The 24,040-nt window shown below is 33.9% G+C and overlaps 1 protein-coding gene and 1 pseudogene across 1 annotated transcript in view; both read left to right on the top strand.

Moving 5' to 3' along the window:
- Window positions 1–24,040, top strand: part of LOC145241981 (protocadherin gamma-A11-like) — a 771,034-nt gene that overhangs the window by 159,490 nt on the left and 587,504 nt on the right. The window lies entirely within an intron of this gene.
- Window positions 20,034–20,170, top strand: LOC145243230 (U2 spliceosomal RNA; annotated as a pseudogene).

Genomic DNA, 24,040 nt, shown 5'->3' with positions numbered 1-24,040 from the left:
ATATATATATATATATATATATATATATATATATATATATATATATATATGTTAGTGTGGGATCAATTAACCGGAATCGGGAATCGAAAATATCGGAAGTTTTGGGGTATTGGAATCGGAAAAATTCGTTCCTATTTTCCGATGTCAACAACAATTATTGTAATTGGCTTTTACTATTTTATTTTCTTTAAAGAAAAATATTCTATCGCTGATAGTAATACAAAAATAGTGAATATCTGTTGATTTTAACCTATTAATAAAACTAAAATCAGTAGATCATCCCTGACAAGTGTATCCTTACGTTTAAGAAAATATCTGCGCATTTGACATGTGTTTTTACAGTAATCATAAAAATTAACTACTTTATAGGAAAATACTTAGAGATTTAGAAATAATCGGAATTGGAATTAGTTATTGTATCGGAATCCGGAATTTAATACAGAATCAGTAATTGTATCAGAATCGGTAAAAATACTGGAATCGTCCCATCCCTAATATATATACCATAAACCCAACCAAACGGTATTCTCCATAGATCACAACCATCCAAGTTCAACCATCCGAATACTATGAAAAATGCACTTATACCTAGCATCTCAAAAAGAATATCCAAAATATCACAAAATGAAGAATTATTCAATAAAAATAAAGAATATTATAACAAAGCCTTAGCTAGATCAGGATATAAAGAACAAATTAAATTTGTTAAGGAAACTCAAACCAATAACATAAGTACTGAAAGAACAATAAACAATGCAAATGTAATATCTTACAACATGTCGATGAGGAAATATAAAAAAAGGAAAAAAGAGCAAAAACAAATGAAAAAATAAAACATACAATAAACACGAAAAAGAAAAATGAAAAAAGAAAACATGAAATAAACACAAGAAAGAAAAATGAAAAAATAAAACATACAATAAACACGAAAAAGAAAAATGAAAAAAGAAAACATAAAATAAACACAAGAAAGAAAAATGAAAAAATAAAACATACAATAAACACGAAAAAGAAAAATGAAAAAAGAAAACATAAAATAAACACAAGAAAGAAAAATGAAAAAATAAAACATACAATAAACACGAAAAAGAAAAATGAAAAAAGAAAACATAAAATATACACAAGAAAGAAAAATTAAAAAATAAAACATACAATAAACACGAAAAAGAAAAATGAAAAGATAGACCATAATAAAACTGAAAGAGAAGTAAAAAAAGAAAAATAGAAGGAAGAGCCAGACGTGGTTCAATCCACCGTTCAGCCAGCATATAAAGAATAAAATCCCAAGGGAATTTTACCAAATTATAGACAAAAATTTACCGCAAGATAGTAAAACTAAGTAAGATAATTAATAAAACACTGTTAAGCTATCCTTCTCAACATCTGCTAACTTAACAAATAGCATAATTGGCTCAAATAACACAAAATTAAACAAATTTTTGAAAAACAGAGATAGGACAGAAAATGAATCTAACAATGTAAAAGAATGTAACTAATGAATGTCCAATAGTGACAACTACAACTATTATAACGAAGATAGAAACAGAACCAATAGCAATAACGAAAACAACCGAAAAAAAAACAAAGAAAAACTCAACCACTCTAGCAGTATGGATTAAGGAATTAAAGAAAAAAAACTGAATATAAATTAAGATGGTCAATAATTGATAAGAGGGGAAAATATAAACCTAACAAATCGAAAAGATGCAACCTATGTTATATTAGAATCTTACCATATATTAATATCAAAAGAAAAATTATTAAACAAACGACTAGATGTAATCCACGGGTGTTTGCACAGAAACAGATATTTAATTTCACGCACTAGAGCAGATTAGAAAAAAAATAGTAAAAACGAAACGTATAATATAAGGAAAGAAAAAAGATGCAAGGGAGGTAATCCTAGATATAAAAAATGATACCATGAGAGTGACCTCCCTTCTAAACAGAAGGATCGGGTAATAATACGAAGCAAATAATCGGGTAATAAACACCAAGCAAAAAAAGAACATTAAAATAAACACCAAGCAAAAAAAGAACATTAAAATAAACACACATAAATATAAAGATACAATTATATAAAATTATATGATAATTGAGAAAGAAAAAAAAAACTACGAGTTAAAACGGAAAATTATCTTCACATAACACCAAAAGATGGAGAAAGGGAGGAGGCATGGTTTTGGAAATTTTTTTACCCAAATACGATGTTCACCATGTTAAAAATATACCTTTTGTTGTAAAAATCTAATGGATAAACATCTGAAGAAGTTGATGGGGACAGGATATTTTTATGGAAACATAAATCGTAAAATTGCCCACTCATCAATGAAACGGCTGTAATGGAAAAAATCCAGGAAATAAACGAAGGTTATAAAAAGAAAACGTTAGTCTTTGAATCTTCCAGAAAATTTTACACTATATATATATATATATATATATATATATATATATATATATATATATATATATATATATATATATATATATAAAGTAACTTGATTTTCTAAGATGGGCAGCAGAAAAAAACACCTACACTTCTACAAATATTCGAAAATCAGTTTGATTAGTTATCTCTCTGGACGGATCTTAAAACATTCTAGTAAAAATTGACTATGGTAGCTGTATCAGCCAGTTTTTGCCTGAAGCAAGTCAATTAATATGGATTAAAACCAAAATATGTAGACAGGAAATGTCTCTATTATTTAATGAAACATGCATAAATGAAATAATAGTTTTATTACTTCCTACACTGATGATTGCGTAAACATGAAACACTAGTGTCTGTATGTATAAAAATAATGGTCAATACTTAATATGGTTATGTATGTATTTGTCTTTGGACGATTAATCGGAATTGGAAAAATCGGAACTTTTGGGGGTATCGGAATCGGAAAAATTTGTGCATATTTTCCAATGCCAAAAACGATTCGTTTAATTATGATTTTTTTTAATTTGATTCTCTTTAAAACAAAACCTTCCATTGTTAGTAGTAATAATAAAATAATAAATATTTATTGATTTCAAACTACCAGTAAAAAAAAGATCACCCCCACCCTCCACATGTGTATTTGTACGTTTGAGAAAATACCTGCGCATTTTACAGGTGTTTTTATGGTAATCGGGGAAAATAGCGGCTTTATAGTTACACATTTAAAGCTTTATGAAGAATTGGAATCGGTAATTGTATCAGAATCGGTAATTTACTGCGGAATCCGTAATTGTATCGGAATCGGGAAAAATATTGGAATCGTCCCATCACTAGTATGCATGCATGTCTCCACCCTTTGTGTATCCACATATGTGTGTTTTCATCGCTTTTTATCATTATGCTATGACACGAATAACGAAAGAATGGTTTAACAGAAACCTCGAATACTGTCTGCGAATAATAATGAATCTTTGGCAGGAGAGAGACGGAGACGATGAAACTCAAAGAACCGACTCTAGCGAAAGAGATGAAGGCAGTGGCGTCCAGTTTGGAGCTGGGCCTGGGGGAGGGTTGGTTTCAAGAGCGGTGATGCTGGGGGCGATGATGATGGCCGCTGATCGAAGATTTTTCGATGTTGGCAAAATCGAAAAGCGGAGACATTTGAAGCGGCGGCAACAGCCATTTTATCTGTCGATACATCTTCAGCAGATGTTTCCCTTGTGTTGTCATGGCAGCAGACATGGCCAAGTAGATGACTGGATCAACAAGACAATGAACGGGGGAGGATGGGAGGATGGGAAAGACACGAGGAGCAGGAGAAGGAGGAGAAGGAATAAGACGGAGGAGAAATAGGGAAGGTTAAGAAAGAAAGATGAAGGAAAAGGAAGACGAAGAGAAGAGGCGAAGAAAGGAAGGAAGGAAGACAAAAAAGAGGCGAAGAAAGGAAGGAAGACAAAAAAGAGACAAAGAAAGGAAGGAAGGAAGACAAAAAAGAAGCAAAGGAAGGAAGGAAAACAAAAAAAGGGGTGAAGAAAGACAGAAAGGACAGAAGACGAAAAAGAGGGAAAGGAAGACGAAGAAAGAAAGGGCGGAAGACGAAAAAGAGGGGAAGGAAGGAAGGAAGGAAGGAAGGAAGACGGAGAGATGAAGAAAGGAAGGCGAAAAAGAGGTAAAGGAAGAAAGACGAAAAGAGGCGAAGAAAGAAAGAAGAAGAACGAAAGATAAGAAGAAAAGAGGGCGAAGAAAAGAGATAAAATAAAAAAAGGAAAAAAGAAATATGACGAAACGAAAAAGGAAAAACCGCATAAAAATAATAAAGCAAAAAAAAAAATATATAAAAAAATAAAAAATAAAATTGAGGAAGACAAATAGAAAGAAGTAACAAACAGAAAATCAAAGAAACAAAAAAAACGAATATTGAAGAATATAAATGATAGTAAGGATGAAGTCGATGAAGATCTGAACGAAAGAAAACGAAATACAAGATGAAGAATTTAATGACGAAAGATAAATCTCTGAGACAAAAGAAATAAAGAAAAAGCAACCAAAATTAAAACAAATAGAAAAAAAGAAAAGATGAGAATTAAAAGATATACAATAAAAAATTAAAAAATATATAAAAAAAGCCAAACAATGTCTTGATGTATCCAATATCATTCACTTTGGATGAGTTTGCGGCGGTGAGGGAGGAGCAGACTCTGGTCAGAAATAAATCTATAGATAAAAAAGAATAAGAAATCGTATCGGAATTCTAGGGAAAAAATGGTAAGATGACCATACCAAAAAACAAACAAAAAACAAACAAAAAACCCAAAGAAATTGATTATCTGTTTTGGAGTAATCGAATACCTGGAACACAGGACGAGTAGACTGGCTAAAAAAAAAAGAGCCATCTTAAGTGTCACATGTTCCGAAAAATATTTTTACTGCTTTGTGTTTTGGACGATTCGCCTCAACTAGGTTGCGGCCATTTTCCCAGCGTTTAAACCATTTGTTCTCTCTGAAAATCTTCTGGGAATTTCGAATGCAATTCCTTATTTAATCCACTGGGTAGATTATGCTCAGTTTATCAGCCACGTCTTCTTAGATATCTAAAAGAAATAACGAAATACCAAGCTTTTATGTATGAAATTGAAAGAAACTGGAATCTTGGGGAAAATTTTCCATAACTTCAGAAATCATAGGAAAAACCGGATTAAAAAAAAAAAGAATTTGAAAAACTACCGGGCAAATATACCTGGTGAATCAAGTGCAAGAGAGATACAAACAACTGCACTTAAAGAGATGGTTAGAATCTTAAAAAGATCTCCTGATTGGAATGTATCAGATAGCGGGTGAATGTTTATCATCCGGTACGATGCCCCATCCCCAGCTAGAATAAAATAAGAAAATTAAAATAAAAAATATTAGTAAGTTCAATTTTTTTCAGTTTTATTCCATTTATCAGGAATCGAACTAGGGTGGCACGATAAAGTTCTCACCGTAAAGAGAACAACACTACAGCTTTATTTTAAAACTTTTGTTGAAAAAAATCAATTCAGGTAACTTGATTATGTAGTAGAGCTGATATCTATTCGATGTAAGCACCTTCAGTCTCAATCACTGCCTCGATATGGATCTTGAAATGGAAGCATGCCTTTTCCACATGTGCGAGCAGGAGTTTGGTGAATACTCGGCGAATACTCTGCAGATGACAGAGATTAAGCTGGTTTTGGTATTGTGAGAGGTCATGTTGGTGATGTTCTCGACGTATAACCAAACGAAGTAGTCCAGCCGGTTCAGTTGGAGGAGGTAAGTGGAGCAGTGAGAGAAGGGTACAAAGTCGTAGCACTCCTTCTGAAGCCAAGCCTGGGCCTCTTTGGACTTGTTGACTGATGCTGAGTTCTGCTGCCACACTCAGGGTCTACCAGTAGCTACCTGATTGCTTCAGAAGATCACCATACTCTTCAGTACATGCAGGTAGAATTGGTGTTGACTTTCAAACCAACTTTGAAGATGTGGCCCTCATTTGAAACCATGTTATATAGAGGTTTCATTATTATTATTATTATTTGTCAAAAGTGAGGCTTAGAGAGAGATGTGTTGTAAGAGCGATTGTTAGTTTTATTATTATTCATATATAGTAAAAATGTTCATACTTAGAATCATTGAAGGAAGCTCTTAGAGTGAGGAAACATTGTTCAGACAGTCTTAGTGTAGATATGAGATGTAGAGTTCACATTGTAGATATGATATGTGTATGTCATGACATTTTATAACACAGATATATAGACATATAATAACAATTCACTTTACCTTTCGGTAGAATCACAACACAAAGACGACGTTTATACAAACACATGATGGGTTTATTTCTTCTCACGACCGGCCGTGGTTTTCATCATCAAGAATTCAAAGCTTCACATATTAAGTTTCAAAGTGACCGTCTCGCTTCTAGACGTTCGAATCCCAAACTGGACTGTCGTCTGTCGACCTCAGACTCTCTCTGACTCTCCCCCAGTTTTTCCCCAAGTTTCTAACTATATCTAGAACTTTCTATTTTCCATGACGTCATACACATGTTAAAACATGTGCCTTCTTTCACGTGTTCTGGACATGCGTGTCCAAAACTTTTTCCTTTGTTTACAAAAGGAATTTTAACCTATATTCTCAGTAACCTATTTTTCCAATATGTTAAAAACATGTTTATTAAATTTTCTTGTAGCTGCATTCTTTCAATTGAATTTTCATAACAAAATTGACAGGGCACATTCTTTTCTTGAAATAATTTTATCTCTAAGCTATACAATCGTTTGTTTTACATTCCATTTTCTAATTCTCACACGTAATCTATTTCTAAACCTAAATTACGAGGTTCGAATTTCGTCTATGCTCTTTCATTTTCATTTTAACTAAATCTCTCTATTTTTATACTTACATGAAAAGGGGACAGCCCTTATCATGTAACAACCACACCAAAGACCATAACCGTGACTGGAAACTTTTTTCATCACCCTTGGCACGTCGGTATAATTCATGGCAATCCAGCGATGCATTTTGAGTGTGCTGGCAATGGTCCTGTTGTCATAACTTAGATCGGTAAAGAAGATGAGTTGTACAGTGGCACATCTCCGATCTCGCTTATTAAACATTGCATCACTTTCCAACGTGATAGAAGGCTCCTCTCGCTCTTGGGATTTGTACCCAACTAGTAGATGGCCTGCAACAAAAAGAAAACCGGTTTTTATCAAAAGGAAATGGAATCATGTCTTCTCTAGATTGACAATTTTATCATTACTTAAAAAAAACATGTAGAATTGATAACCTCATTTTACACTTGGACCAATTAGTACGAAAAAAAAAAACATAGAAATGATAAACTAGACTTATATTTGGTCTAATTAGTATAAAAAAGAATGTAAAATTGAGGAACTGAATTTACACTTGGTCCAAATAGTATGACAAAGGCATGTTGAACTGAGCAGCTTAATTTACATGTGATCCAGATAGCATGAAAAAGGTATGTATATAGAAGTGAGCTCAACTTACACTTGGTCCAAATAATTGATGTAGATGTTTGTCTGTCAGAACGACACAAATCATCTGATCAGCCTAGAGGTATCATGGATGATATGCACTAAATTGTGATGCAGGAGTTGCACAATCTCTAACTCTTCTCCTGCATTGGTACTACTAGATTCCAGTGGCATGGAAAAGTCTGCAACGATTGTAAACAATGTTGAAATGTGGAGAACATGTGCAGTGTCTCTATATTTTAGAAATGACTAGAATCAACGTTGCTTAACTTTGGTGATCGAACAGGAACCGGTGTGTCAACATGATTATGATCCAAATAGTATGAAAAACATGTAAAACTGACGAGTTCACTTTACACTAGGTCCAAATAATACCACTGATGAGCTCAATTAACATTTAGTCCAAATAGTATAAAAATATTACATAACACTGATGAGCTCCATTTACAAATGGTCCCAATAGTATAAAATAAAAGCATGTAGCACTAATGTGCTCAATTTATATTTGGTCTAGATTATATAAAAATGACATATAGCACTGATGAGTTCGATTTATATTTGGTCAAAATAGCATAAAAATGACATATAGCACTGATGAGTTCAATTTATATTTGGTCAAAATAGTATAAAAATGACATATAGCACTGATGAGTTCAATTTACATTTGGTCAAAATAGTATAAAAATGACATATAGCACTGATGAGTTCGATTTATATTTGGTCAAAATAGCATAAAAATGACATATAGCACTGATGAGTTCAATTTATATTTGGTCAAAATAGTATAAAAATGACATATAGCACTGATGAGTTCAATTTACATTTGGTCAAAGTAGTATAAAAATGACATATAGCACTGATGAGTCCAATTTACACTTCTCAAATTTAGTCTTGTATTTATATCAACCGATGTTATCTTTGAATCATTTATGTTATGTAGGAGCTGTTTTTGAACCATCAGCTCTTTTTTGTGTCAGGATTATGTACTGTCCAGTTCGGTTGGAGATTCACCTTTCCAGGCATTATCTCTTTATTCAGGGGGACGGTGTGTTGTTTATTGTTAGTCGCCTTAGACAGGCAATACTGATAGTTCTATTTTCAACTACTTTTATAATGTTTTGGAGAGACCTATTAAAGGAACTTAGACCCCGCTCTCTCACAAAACACAGATCTCGTATTTAGCCATACTGTTATATAGCGATGTTCTGTATAATATGGGTATGTACGTATGTATGTATGTATGTATGTATGTATGTATGTGTGTGTGTGTGTCTTCTAATGGTTAGATTGTCTAAGAGTGTATATACGTGTCACGGTTATCTATGTGACATGTGTACGTGACCATTTAGCATTGTGACCATCTAATTTAGAGTTTGTTGTGTGTGTATGCACATTTAAATAGAGTTTACAACAAAAAGGACGAATATTTAGAGTTACAACATTTGGCCAATCGGGAACATACCTGGTCCATCTTGGTTCTGCAGAAAAGCTGCAAATTAAGATTTGTACCTCAAAATCTTGGTGGTATTTACAGCAGCTTTATTTCGGATGTTTCCCCCCCCCCCTTGGAAAGCTGCAATGCTGGTTCTGGGCTTTTACATTCGACATTTTCCTCTACTTGAAGCCATTGCTGTCCATTTACTATCTTTCTTTCTCTGTCTACCAACTCGGTCTACTTTTTTCTATGTTCTGTTGTTTTTGTTATCGCTCATATAGATCTCAATCGACATTCTTGAGAAGGTAAATTTTATGATATTACATTCTTCTTTTCTATTTTGCATTGCACCATTCATAACTCCTGACTGGGAATGTAAACGGTTCTTTGTTTTTCGTGATAATTACAATTCCGGTCATTTTTATGGAACACAAGAATGTAGATCAAAATTCATCTGGAATGCGTGTGTGTGCACACTTCTGCTTTAAAATGTGCGTCACCACGACTCCATATCCATCAATACTGAATGGGAAGGGGCACACAGGTCAAATTATAAAAAAAAAAAATTGCTGGTTTACCTGTTAGAGAGGAATAGGTTTTTAATATCGGTTGATTTTTCTTGGCAAACTCCAAATTTGGCATCATGTACGGAAAACTGTAATTGCATTGAACGAACGCTGCTTAACAATTAATGCAAATCAACAAAAGAGATCGTATTGATTGGTTGATTTTGATAAATAAAACAACGTGATAATTGAATAATCAATTACTTTCGTACTAAAACGACGTATATATCCTATTGAATGATTCATTAATTACGTCTTAATTGCAAAAGGCCGTTGCTTAAACGAGAAAAATTGGAGATCATATATAATAACTAAATAGAATACCCGTCCCAAGACGGGTAAAAATGATTCCCAAAACGGAACAGTTTTTCAATACATTATGTCTCCTTACAAAGGTTAAACTCGAGATATAATGATACTTAACCTTACGTCTAGAATCTTTATTCAAATTTTCATCAAAATCTATTAGATGATTTAAAATCTAGAAAAATGTCTTGAATTAAAAACTTTAGCTTAAGGGGACTTAAGAAGGCATTGAAATTTAAGGAATCTTACTTAATTAGTCTATAATGAATGTGATTTATATTTTATGTAAATCTGAAATATTTTAGTTTTGAAATCGGAAACATCTCTATCTTGTGGGCCTAGAAATCCTTTGGTGGAATGATAAAATTGTCGCCCTAGAAAAGACATGATTCCATTTCCGTTTGATGAAAACCGGCTTTCTATTGTTGTTGCAGAACATATACTAGTTGGCAAGTTGTGTACAAATCCCAAGAGCGATAGGAGTTTTCTATCATGTCGGATAGTGACACAATGTTCAACGAGTGGGATTGGAGATGCACCGCTGTATAACTCATGCTCCACTGGTCCAAGTTATGACAACAGAACCATTGCCAGCACCCTCAAAATGCATCGGTCGATTGCCATGAATAATAGTGATGTGCCCAGAGTGATGAAAACAAAATTTCCAGCCACGATTATGGACTTTGGTGTGGTTTTCCCCAACCTAAACCTGCTAAACTACTTTGTTTGGTCATACATTTGGAAAATCACCAACATGACCTCCCACATCCCCAAAGCCAGCCTGATCGCCACCATCCGCAAAGTATTTGCCGAGCTACCGCTGGCACTCGTGGAAAAGGCATGCTTCTAGTTCTGGACTTGTATCGAGGCAGTGATTGAGGCTGAAAGCGGCTACATTAAATAGATGTCAGCTCTACTACATAATTAAGTTACCCGAATTTATTTTTTTTCAATAAAAGTTTGTTTTTTTTTAAATAAAGCGGCAGTATTGTTTTCTTTAGGATGACATCTTAATCGTTCTACCCTGTAAAATACTCCATAATATCTGAAATGTTTGGAATATTTATCAATTGGGTTGCTAAAACTTATTTTCAAAATTACACAAAAATCTGAGCTACCTGAATTTTCATGAAAAAATTCCACCCACATTTTAGTCTCTTTATCTAAAACAAAACTAAATTCACGTTACGACTAACAGTTGTGTTCTAAATTTCATAATGATCAGTTATTTGGTTAAGGAGTGAATCCTGTACATAAAAACAGCCTATCCTGCCTTGACAGAGTACAAAATAAACTTTGTGGCTTAGTGGGGGATGCCCTTTTCTCTTCCCTGCAGCCTCTCTCTCACAGAAGAGACGTTGCAAACCTATCTTTGTTTTATCGTTATTTCCATGGCAAGTGCTCGTCTGAACTCCAATCTCTGGTCCCCCCCTCGCCAATCTTTTACGAAAAACACTCATCTAGCTGAATCCACTGTCAAAAACTTTCCCCACTTTTTATCTATGCCTAAATCAAACCGTAGATTCCATGAACAAAGCTTCTTTCTTAGAACTGCACGCCTGTGGAACTCTGTTCCGTCTGCCTTCTTCCCACCTGACTACAACCTGGATGTCTTCAAGTCCAACGTAAACAAATTCCTGATGAACCGCCCCCTTTAGTAGACACATTAATGAATCTCCACACTAACGTACTGTACTTAAAATAACCCTTATCCCTGAGTGGCTTCTGAGCCTTGATAAGTGGTGACCACCTTGTAAAAAAAAAAATGTATAAACATATTAGCAGATGTACTCGGCATTGCCCAGTATTAAATCTAATATTAAATTGCTTTAAATAAAAAACGGGAATAAACTGAAAAAGTACATGCGAGTATTATTTTTTTTTCTAAACAGTTCACTTCTTGTAAGTTAAAAAAAAAAAAAAACGAACTAAGATCGGGACCAAAACCTAAAGACAGTGAGTCAAGTATAATAACTATTAACCCAGCTTGCCACGATCTTTAAAAAGTGTTTTCAAATCTACTCATGCTTAACATAAGGAAGCTGTCGTGTAAACGATTCGTGTATGCGCAGTCGTGAAACAGTTGACAAATTGAGGAAAATCCGATGACCCCCCCTCCTCAATTACCAATTTTACAATTTTGGCCCAATAGCAACCCTTTTTGGGGAGGAGGATCGATTAAAAAGTTTTTCACGTGTCTGAATACCCTAAATACCAAATTTCTAGTCTGTATATCAAACATTCGTTGAGTATATAGGTTGACAGTTGTCCTCGCGCGCACACACACACACACATTCTCACTTTTATAGATATACAGATAAACTAACTATACATAAATAGACAAGCGATACCCATGTCACGGTGTTGCTTGATCCCTAAGAATCGCAACCCCAGAAAAAAGAACTTGATTAGAAAGGATAAGAAAGATGCTGTTTACCCAAAATGCTAAGCCTTATTCACAACTAGCACCCGGGTGTTGGGGAGGGGGGGTTAAAAAAAAAGTAAGTATGAGGATCGAACCTGAACCGTTGAGGCAAAGTTGTGAAAAAAAAAACGTGCGACGTTAATCATTGCCCCACCACGACATGCTTACGGAAATACGTTTGAATTAGTTGGATTGGTAATCTCCAAAAATACCGTTAGGGCTTACAACATGGCCGCCAGAAGAGTCACGTGATCCGGTTGATCTAAAACATGAATCGTGCAAATGGAAAACGCAGCCTTGAAGGCAAACTTTGACAAACAATCACAATTTGTTTGTATTTAATTTTTTGTTGATATAATGTCGTTATAAAAATAGGCAAACTTTGAGAAACAATCTTAGGTTGTTTTTAGTTAAAACAGTGTTTATAAAAAGTATTTTATTCAGAACAAACAAGTGGTCGACTAGGTGTATCAGAATTTTAGGCGGAATTTTTGACACCCCCAACAAAAAACTGCGAATAAAATATATAAAACTCGTAATTTCTGTTTTTAAAGTGGGTTGTCAATTTTCTTTATGAAATATACTTCCAAAATAAACTATTACAGTCGTTTAAAACATAATAGAAGTATTATTTTTTATTTTTTAAAAACAATGTTTACAAAATGTCTACGCACGTTCGTTTAAATATAAACTGTTTTTTTTACATCATATTTTTATAACATTACATCTTAAAAAAAATGAACACCTTGTTTTAAATACCATTTTTATGAAAAACTCTGAATAAAATATTTTTTATAAACACTGTTTTAAAAAACAAACAAACTGTGATTGTTTCTCAACAAAAAATTAAATGACCGTTCTAAATAGATTATTTATTATTTATGATATTGAAAAACTGTTTTTGTACTTAATTATTATGCTTGTTTGTCAAAGTTTGCTTTAAATTTGCGTTTTCCGGTTTCGTAATACGGTGATTCATGTTTTGGATCAACCGGATCACGTGACTCTTCTGGCGGCCATGTTGTAAGCCCTAACGGTATTTTTGGAGATTACCGTTGGATTTACCAGGTGCTCGTTTTAATGAGTTAATGAGGTCATTTTGACTGCGGGATTTCATTTACTGCTGAACGCTTTTTTCCTCGCCCCCAAGATGTTATAGGAAAAAGACTAACCCACATGCGGCGAGCGACAAATATCGATTATTTCTCTTCCCGATATCGAGCAAATTAAATAGACAGGCGAGCTTCGTTGTTAACTGTGATATATTACGATTTATATGTGATATAAAAAGTTTTAAAAAGTTGTGAACCAACCGACCGCTTCTCTGAAAAAAGCCTTTTGTAGACACACAGAAAAAGCGAACACACACATATACATACATACATACATACATACATACATACATACATACATACATTTTCGCTTTTATATTTATAGATGTAAAAATGCGCATAAATCGAACTATATATTCTAATAAAATGAAAATGATTGGTTGATTAATGAGATGTCCACTTGCAAAGAAATATGCAAATTAGTTAAACTCCGGACACCAATCGCATACACATGTTCAGGAGATTAGAAAGCTAATATCCTGTCGTGAATCGAGTTATAAAATTAGTGCAATAAATGCTTCAATTCTATAAACATACAGTAGCCTGATGATTTTCTATGGGAATTAAACATGAACGTTTCTGTGAAGCTTACTTGCCATAAGTATGTTTTCGTAGTATTACAGATACATAAATAGAGAATGCTCTAGGAGATTGTAGAGGCATATTGTCCATTATTTTTATCAGGGTGGGAGAAGAGTGGGGGGATTGCAGTTTAGTATCCTTTGTCCAGGGTCATCATTGATGCTTGTAAAGAATAAAGATAGAAGTATTTACTGAGCAGCTGGGTCAGTTGGTGCTATTGAACCGATGATAATAACTGCCCAACTCTTTTTTATCCAGTAAATTCTTGTATTTTGTCCATCTTACCATGTCGGTTGGATGCCATCTAATTCAGGATTTAGTTTTTTGTGTGTTTCTTCGGTTTTTTTTTTTTTTCTATTGATTTGTTTTGTGTTGTGTTCTTTTCTCGAAATAACAAAAACATAATTGCTCAACGGTGGATATTTTCTTTCATTTTCTCTTTTGTTTCTTTTTTACTGTCCTTTCTTTTATCTTTTCTTTTTTCGTCTTTAGTTTCTTGTTGTTCTCTCTCCGTTTCGTTTTATTGTTTCCTTTTCTAGTTTTACTGTCTTCTTTTCTTTTTACTGTTTCGTTTGTTTTATTTTATGTTTCTTTTTCTGATTTTATGTATGATTTTCTCTTTTATTTATTTTATCTCGTTTTTGTTTTCTGTTGTTTTTTTGTTTTCCTTTATTTTATTTTTTCTGTTTTTAGTTTTCTTTTTTATTTTATTTTGCCTCCTTTCCTCTTTAGTTTTCTCTTGAGTTTTTTCTGTCTCCTTTTCTCTTGATTTTTTTTCTGTCTCCTTTTCTCTTGAGTTTTTTCTGTCTCCTTTTATCTTGAGTTTTTTCTGTCTCCTTTTCTCTTGAGTTTTTTCTGTCTCCTTTTCTCTTGATTTTTTTCTGTCTCCTTTTCTCTTGAGTTTTTTCTGTCTCCTTTTCTCTTGATTTTTTCTGTCTCCTTTTCTCTTGAGTTTTTTTTTGTCTCCTTTTCTCTTGAGTTTTTTCTGTCTCCTTTTCTCTTGATTTTTTTCTGTCTCCTTTTCTCTTGAGTTTTTTCTGTCTCCTTTTCTCTTGATTTTTTTCTGTCTCCTTTTCTCTTGAGTTTTTTCTGTCTCCTTTTCTCTTGAGTTTTTTCTGTCTCCTTTTCTCTTGATTTTTTTCTGTCTCCTTTTCTCTTGATTTTTTCTGTCTCCTTTTCTCTTGATTTTTTTCTGTCTCCTTTTCTCTTGATTTTTTTCTGTCTCCTTTTCTCTTGAGTTTTTTCTGTCTCCTTTTCTCTTGATTTTTTCTGTCTCCTTTTCTCTTGATTTTTTTCTGTCTCCTTTTCTCTTGATTTTTTTCTGTCTCCTTTTCTCTTGATTTTTTTCTGTCTCCTTTACTATTTAATATTTTCTGTAATTTTTCGTCTTGTTTTTTTTTTTAATTTCTTTTTCCCTTGTTTGTCTATCTGCTTATTCGGTTTTCTTTCGTTTTGTCCTTTTTTGTCTTTTATTAGTGTTTCCTTTTTTCTTTTCTTTTGTCGAAATACAAGAAATCATTACCGTCGTTCCATCGGACGATTTATTTTCGTAGAGTCGTTTATCTGAAACTAAACTTGTTATTGGACATTTTACTTTCATTCTAACCGCCATGACACCCAGCACTTTGATGATGAAGATATCATTATCCGTTATAAAAAAAAACATCTTCGATAACAAAGTTAATGAGGTAAGAAATATCAATCCGTAAATCGAATGAAACCATAAAATAGTTTAAATAAAATTATGAATTTTTTATGGATAAAAATGGCGGTCAAATTTTCCGTTTTATTTATTTATTTATTTATTTTTTGTAGCGATTAAATGAAAATAAACTTTTGCTAAAGTTTTACACGATGAATAATTAGGTAATCTTTCCTTAATTTAAAAAAAACGTAACTGATTATTAAAGACTTTTCTAACCCTAACCCTCCTTCACAACACACATGCAACATCACCCAACCAAGCTCTATTGTAAACAAGCACTCACTGCTACTGTAAAAGCATGCATGTCCGCTTTTAACAATCACCGACCCTAAAGTTGTTTGCCGTGGTTTTACTCCTCTTCAATATATTTCCTTCTTATCCTGACCGCATCGTCGTCTCACATTGGCGACTGTAGAGGGAGCGAGCACTGGTTTACAAATATTAAAAATAATAAAATTTTTAATTGAAAACTACGTATAATTTTAAGAGTTTTCTAATCTGTATAAGTCCTGAGATGAATAATAGTTTCCAGTGAGTTATTAGTACGAGTCTTGGACTGTAAAAGTTTGCAGACGTAGAGCAAAATTCCTTCTGGTGTTAACACGAAAAATTATGAGGAAATTCTAAAATATCCAGTATGTTTTATTGGGTGTTTCAGTTTCCGATTTGTTGCTAGCAGTGCGTAGCTCCATTTTAATAGTAAATTCCTATCGCTAGTGTTTATAAATAAAACCTTCCCATTTGTTTAAATTCATACCTGTACAGGATAATGTCGACTGCGATCTCAAAATAATACAACAAAATACAAGTTACAATATATGCAAAGAATATATTTTATTAAACAAACAAGGTAAAAAACATTGTTCTGAGTCATATTTTTAACAGCTTTTTATGAGTCACCTTCTATAGTATCGCACTACTACAGCTCAACATGATCACATTCCTATACACATACAGCACTTCTTTTTGATACTCATAACCAAAGTTTCTGTCTATTTTTAAATTACTTCGATCAATCTAACTGTAAAAACGTGAAAATAAAGAAATTCCATTTCCTTGCGCTTAAAATTTTTAAGAAATAATTAAAAAGTATTTGTAAATGAAATATGTTATATTTGTTCATAAATAATTCAAAGTCCGTGAGAAAATTCCATGAGCAAAGTCCATGAGCAAAGCTTCTTTCTTAGAACTGCACGCCTATGGAATTGTCTTCCGTTTTTCTGCTTTCCAGCTGACTACAATATGGTTGTCTTCAAGTCTAACGTAAACAAATTTTTGATGAGCCGTTCCATATAAGTTAACAAATTTACCGAATTTCCATTACTAACGGTTACTATATTGTCCAATTTCTACTGTAAACTCTTTAACCCTTATCCTCGAGTGGCCTCTGAGTCTTTATAAGTGGTGATTCCTATGTAAAAAAAAAAAAAAAGTGTAGTATCTATAATGGAAAAAAGAATTTTAATTTTATTTTCGAATGAATAATTTAAAATTCAGTATCTGTTCTTTCCTCGTCAGTCAAAGGGGACCAACCCGTTTTCGATTACGGTATCATTGCCTCTCACAATCTTCATTTATACTTCATTAAATTGACTGTGTGTGTGTGTGTGTGTGTGTGTGTGTGTGTGTGTGTGTGTGCGCGCGCGTTTTTGTTTTTTGTTTTTTTATATGGTAGTTACCATAGGTCACTCGCGGATAAGCATGTACAGTAAATAATCGTAGTAATAATTGATATTGGAGATTTGATAGAGTGTCTTATTTAAGGAGGCGGTTCATCAGGAATTTGTTTATGTTGGACTTGAAGACATCCAAGTTGTAGTCAGGTGAGAAACAGGCAAACAGAAGAGAGTTCCACAGGTGTGCACTTCTAAGAAAGAAGCTTTGTTCAAGGAATCTTCGTTTTGGTTTTGGCACAGATAAAGAGTGGGGAAAATTATTGACAGTGGTTTCAACTAGAAGGGTGTTTTTCGTGAAAGATTGGCGAGGGGAAACCAGAGATTGGAGCTCAGACGAGCACTTGCCATGGAAATAACGATAAAACAAAGACAAGCTCGCAACGTCTCTTCTGTGGGAGAGAGGTTGCAGGGAAGAGAAACGCCCCCTCCCACTAAGCTACGAAGTCTATTTTGTACTCTGTCAAGGTAGGATAAGCTGTTTTTAGCAGCTCCTGCCCAGATATGGCAGCAGTACTCCATTCTTGGATGTACTTAGCTTTTATATAGATAGAGAATTGCATTAGCAGTGAGATATCTACTGGTTCGGTAGAAGGATCCCACCATTTTTCCAGCGACCTTACCAACAGATTTGATGTACATGTTCCATTTCAGATCAGAGGTAACGGTCAATCCCAGAAGCTTGTCAAAACATAGAGCCTCCCCAAGACGAGAGCCATCCATTTCAACTGATGCCAGATGGGGATCAGAGCGTTGATGATGTAAATATAGAAGCTTGGTTTTAGATGCATTAAAAGTAACCAGCCACCTCTTCCCCCATTGTACAATGCGCTCAAGATCAGAGGAGAGAGGATCAGAGAGAACTTTGTCATTTAAGGCCTTTGATGTGTTGCCATAGATGGTAGTGTCATCAGCAAAGATGTCAACGAATGATTTAAGCATGTGTTTAGGGAGATCATTGATGTAGATCAGGAAGAGAGTTGGGCCCAGGATGGACCCCTGAGGGACTCTAGCATTATTACTCTGGGCTTCTGATTTCTGCCTATCAACCATAGCCTATCAGAGAGAAATGATTTAATAATTGAGAAAACATTTCCAGTTATACCGTAGCTGGAAATCTTGTGAAGTAGGCCTTTATACCATACCTTATCAAAGGCCTTTGATATGTCAAGAGCAATTGCCCTAGAAAGGAAGACTTTCTAGAGAGATTCACTAATCCAATGGGATATAACCGTAAGCACATCTGCTGTAGATCTAGCAGAACAGAAACTATATTGTATGTCACTAAGAAAGTTATTTCTGTTGAGGTGGTTGACTACTTCTTTATTTAATATGGATTTCAGCAACTTACTCATGACACACAGGAGGCTTATTGGTTTGTACTGAGAGGGGGATGACTTATCACCTGAGTTCTTAAATACAGGGCATACTGATGAGGTTTTCCAGGGTGTTGGGAAGCACTTTACTTTAAGACAACGTGTATTCTATCTACTTTCTTATTTCTTTCATTTATTCTATAATAATAAATGAATCGGTATCTAAAATATAATTGTTTTTTTTTTTCTCTCTAAAATATAGTTTAAGTAAAATAATTTGTTGTGGAATATTGTCGAAACCAATTTAGGTAACTGAAATAGAAGCAATATTTTAATAATTTATAATTAAAAAAAATGAAAGAGTTACACCTTTAAGTAACTTGGATATTTCTAAAAAAAAATCAGTTACTTAAAGGAGACAAGGAAAACAGACAAAAAATTAATGCAATGTTTCTTCCTCTTTATTTCTGTTTCCAACATATTTTAGTCACATGCAAGCGACTCCACAAGTTACTCCGTCGGTCGGTCGGTCCGTAACATTTTGTGCTTGGCCTTTTTGGTTAAGATCAAAGTTCTGTTGTTTACGGATGCTGTTCTTAGCTTTTTAAGCTTTTCTTGGCCTAAGTTTTTTTTTTCATTGTTGATTTTCAATGTATTTTTAACATGAATAAAGGATTTAATATCTCAAAGTGTAGTATCTGTTCCGGCAGATACTGCAACCAAAGACCATATGTGGGGGCAACCTCACATATAAGACCTTGGTCAGTGTAGGGGCAACCCTTCATGCCAATTGTCACTATCCAGCTAACCTACTCCCTGGGGAGTTGGCCCCCATTTCCCCTTCACTCTCCACATTAAAAACGGCCTTGTGCCTAATTTGCTTGGTGGGGGAGCAAATAAATACGAACCCAACATATAAGACCTTGGTCAATATAGGGGCAACCCTTCATACCAATTGTCACTATCCAGCTCCCCTATTTCCCCTTTCACTCCTGACATTAAGAATCGGCCTTGTGCTTAATTTGCTCGGTGGGGGGGGGGCAAATAAATACCCTTTTGTTGGCCTTTTGGGCTAAGATCAAAGTCTAGTATCTGTTCCGGCAGATACTGCAAGCAAAGACCATATGTGAGGCAACTCCACATAGAAGACCTTGGTCAATGTAGGGGCAACCTTTCATACCAATTGTCACTATCGAGCTCACCTATTCCCCGGGGAGTTGGTCCTCATTTCCCCTTCACTCCTCACATTAAAAATCGGCCTTGTGCTTAATTTGCTCGGTGGGGGAGCAAATAAATACCAACCCCCACATATAAGACCTTGGTCAATGTGAGGGCAAATCTTCATACCAATTGTCACTATCCAGCTCCCCCTACTCTCTGAGGAGTTGGCCCCCATTTCCCCTTCACTCCTCACATTAAAAAGTCGGCCTTGTGCCTAATTTGCTCGGTGGGGTAGCAAATAAATACCCATTTTCTTGGCCTTTTGGCCAAGATCAAAGTGTAGTATATGTTCTTACTACATGCTGTACTTATGTTTGTAACTCTGTGATATAAAGTGGGGGATCACTTTTCTGTATTAATTTAATGTAAAATGATCACCCACTTTACAACCAGTCAGTCTCAAAGCCATTCAAGTCATTCTCCAGATCATTCAAGTTGTTTTTGAAGGATTCCAGTTATTTTTTAAGCATTCAAGTCATTCTTAAGGTTATTCAATTCATCCTTAAGTTCATTAAAGTCATTCTAAGTCATTTACTTTTTATTTAAGTCATTTCAGCCCATTTTTTGGTCATTTTAGTTTATCTTTAAGAATTTCATGTCAATCCTACATTCACGCATTCATTCATTGTGTGAGAGCACGCGACTAATGGCTATCGGCCGTGTTTTCATTTGTTTTTGTATGACTGTTTCTCGCATCGGCACACTCTTTCCCCTTTCTCTTTTTTACCATCTCTTGCACCTTTCTCTTTTTTACCATCTCTTGAACATACTATCTATCTCCATCTTCTCTCACACTCACGCTTTTTTGTTTCCCTGTTCTTTTATATTTACTCTCTTTTTCTTTCTTTCTTTTCTTGCTCCACCCTTTTTTTTAACTCTTAACTTTTTCATATAACTTTCTACTTATTTTATCCTATCTTTCTTTCCCCCACTTCTGTCTGCTGATCAAACCACTTGAACATTGCTGTTTTTTTTTTTTTGTTGTTATTTTTTATTTTATTTTTTTTTTTTGCGTTTTCACCCCAAACAAAGCACAGAGCAACTTTGATGTAGGGAGCTATTATCCGAGACACAATTGTAGGGATACTATGTAGGGAGTTGAGCAGCAAGATGTCTGTTTACATTTCACTTGAACTTCTGCATGTCAGTACAGTTGGGAAAGCCGAATCCCGGAAGGGAATTCCAAAGTCTAGCAGTTCTGGGGAAGAAACTATTTCTTACACCTAGGAGATTTAGCTGTTTGTCGGGATGTAAGGGGTATTTACATCTAGATAATACAAGAGCTTATAGTTCGTCAGAGCATATACTACTAAAATACTTGTAAAACAGACTGGGGGATGCAATACTTCGTCCATGGGAGAGAGGCTGAAGCCTAACTGACAGTTCAGGGCATATTAAGTTGGTGACTCTCTTTTGCATTGTGTCCAGGAGTGAGAGACTAATAGCAAATGCACCAGCCACACGATATGTGACAACAGTACTCCATGCACGGGCGAACGGTGGCCTTGTAGAAATGTAGGATCCATTCAGGTGTAACTTTCTAGTATGATAGAGATTCACCTTCTTCGTAACAGCCGCGGCAATGCCCCTGAAACTATCTCTTTATAATAAAAAGAAAACGTCAATTTTACGAAAAAGGGAAAAAGAGAGAAACACAATCTTTGGTAACTCGCATAAAAGATAGAAAGTTTCTATTTCTAAATAGAAACCATTTATCATCTTTTAAAATTCAACATTTTAAAAAATGTTTATATTTCCAAAACATTTAATATTTAAAAAAATTTAATATTTAAAAAAAATTTAATATTTAAAAAAAAATTTAATATTTTTAAAAAAATTTAATAATTAAAAAAAATTTAATATTTAAAAAAAATTTAATATTTGAAAAACTTTAAAAAAAAAGAAAGATTTATAAAAACTTTATATTTTTAAAACATTTTATATTTAAAAACATTAATATTAAAAAAATGTATTATTTAAAAAAATATTAAAAAATGTATTATTTAAAAAATAATATTAAAAAAATGTATTATTCAAAGAAATTAATATTAAAAATATTTAATATTTTAGAAAAATTTGATTTATAAAAATGTAATATTTTATAAAAATTTAATATTTCAAAAGAATATAATATTTAAAAAAATAATATGTAAAGAAAATTTAATATTTTGAAAAAATTAATATTTAAAAAATAATTAATATGTAAAAAATATTTTTTAGAAATTTAACAATTTAAAAAATTTAATATTTCATAAAAGCTTAATATTTTAAACGTTTCAAAAAAGACGTTTAAAGATTTTCTGTTGATGAATCGATATTTTTCCTAATTACATTTATTTTAGTCCATTTCTTATGATAAAATTTGACGCTATATTTTTATACGTCGGTAAACGCAACCCATTATTTGATTTCATCGTTTCATTAGAGATTATTCATATTTAAATTGTTTTCGTTTTTCTGAAGATTTGAGTATAAGTTATCTTTTTTTTAATAAAATTGTCTGTCGTTGGACTATTGAAGTACTCGTCTATACCGGGTTTCTAAACTTTCTCTTATTTTATAACTAAGATAAGTTTTGATATGCCGTAATAAAGATCAGGACAACATTTTGTTTTTTGCCATCAAATAACCTTAAAAATGTTGATATGCCGTCATATAAATGAGGGGAGTTTTTTTTTTTTTGTCTTATTACATTAAAAAAAAATGTTCAAAATGATTAATATGCCTTGAAAATAACTCAACTATTGTTCGAAGGTGGAACGATAAAATTATCACTATAGAAAAGACGACATGATTCCATTTCCATTTGATGAAAAACCGATTTTCTTTTTTTGGTGAAGACCATCTACTAGTTGGCCAGTTGTGTACAAATTCCAAATGAAATAGGAGCCTTCTATCATGTCTGAAAGTGACACAATGTTCAACAAGCAAGATTGGAGATGCGCCACTTTACAACTAATGCTCTCTACCTATCCAAGTTATGACTACAAGACCCTTGCCAGCACTCTAAACATGCAAATCTGGATGGTCCAATGCTTGCGGACACAGTCCAATGAAGTTTCCGGCCACAGTGATTGTCTTTGGTATGGTCTCAAATGAGAACCACATCATGCCACCTCAAATTTTCGAAGTCAGCTTTAAAGTACACACTAACGTGTACCTGAATGTGCTGAAGAGTGTGGTGATCCCCTGGTACAACTAGGTGGCAACTGGCAGACCCTGGGCATAGCAGCAGGACTCGGTGCCGGCCCACAAGTCCAAAGGGATCCAGGCTTGGCTTCAGGAGTTCTACGACTTTGTAACCTTCTCTCACTGGCCCCCTTTCTCTTCTCCGACCTGAATCTGCTGGACTACTTCATTTGGTCATAGATCGAGAATATTACCAACAGGACCTCCCACAATACCAAAATCAGCCTGATCACCGCCATCCGCAGAGTATTCGTCGAGCTCCCACCGGCGCTTGTGGAAAAGGCTTGCTCCCAGTTTAAGACTCTTAACGAGGCGGTGATTGAGGCTGAAGGAATTCATTTTCAAAATATGTCAGTTCTATTACATAATCAAGTTACTTGCATTGATTTTTCAATAAAAGTTTTAAAATAAAATTGTACTGTTGTTTTCTTTAGGACGACAAAATTATCGTTCCACCCTGTACAAAAGGTATTGGTTCAGTTTCTTCTCAATGCACATTTTTTTTTGTTTTAAAAAACCTTTAAAAAATTTAATAAGCCATAGTTTAAAAGAATTTGATGGCGGATCGGAGTTCTATGAAAGACTTCAGGTCGCCTAAAATAAGGTAATTAATTGAACATGCAGAAAACGTTTTTATACTAATGTCTCACTACCAAGCCCAAAATGCACTCAAAGATAAGGATTAATGCAATGAATTGTCTTTTAAATGATGAAGAATATTATGAGACGATTGAAAACAGCAAATGAAATGAGCAAAAATTGATCTCCTATAAAATAGTTTATGAAAAGTATTCGTTGATATTTGATTTGAATACGACTATGTTGTAGTCTGCAAGGAAGCTGTCCTGGAAAGAAACTTTGTTGATGGAAATTCGCCTGATGCTTCCATACAGGGAGAATATTTTGGGGTAACTGTAGTCTGTGCAGATATTAAACACCCTGCAGGATCACATACAATTTATTCTCTTTCCAAAAACTGCAGGATTATGGAACTCTTTTCTTATTAACTGGTTTCCTCTTCCCTATAACCTTGGTCCTTTTCAAGACTATGGCCAGTACGCATC

The sequence above is a fragment of the Euprymna scolopes genome, chromosome 21 (genome assembly GCF_053919585.1).
Source record: "Euprymna scolopes isolate OS-2025 chromosome 21, ASM5391958v1, whole genome shotgun sequence".
In the NCBI taxonomy this organism is placed as follows: domain Eukaryota; kingdom Metazoa; phylum Mollusca; class Cephalopoda; order Sepiida; family Sepiolidae; genus Euprymna; species Euprymna scolopes.
The sequence above is the reverse complement of the archived record's forward strand: the minus strand, read 5'-3'. Positions and strand labels throughout refer to the sequence as shown.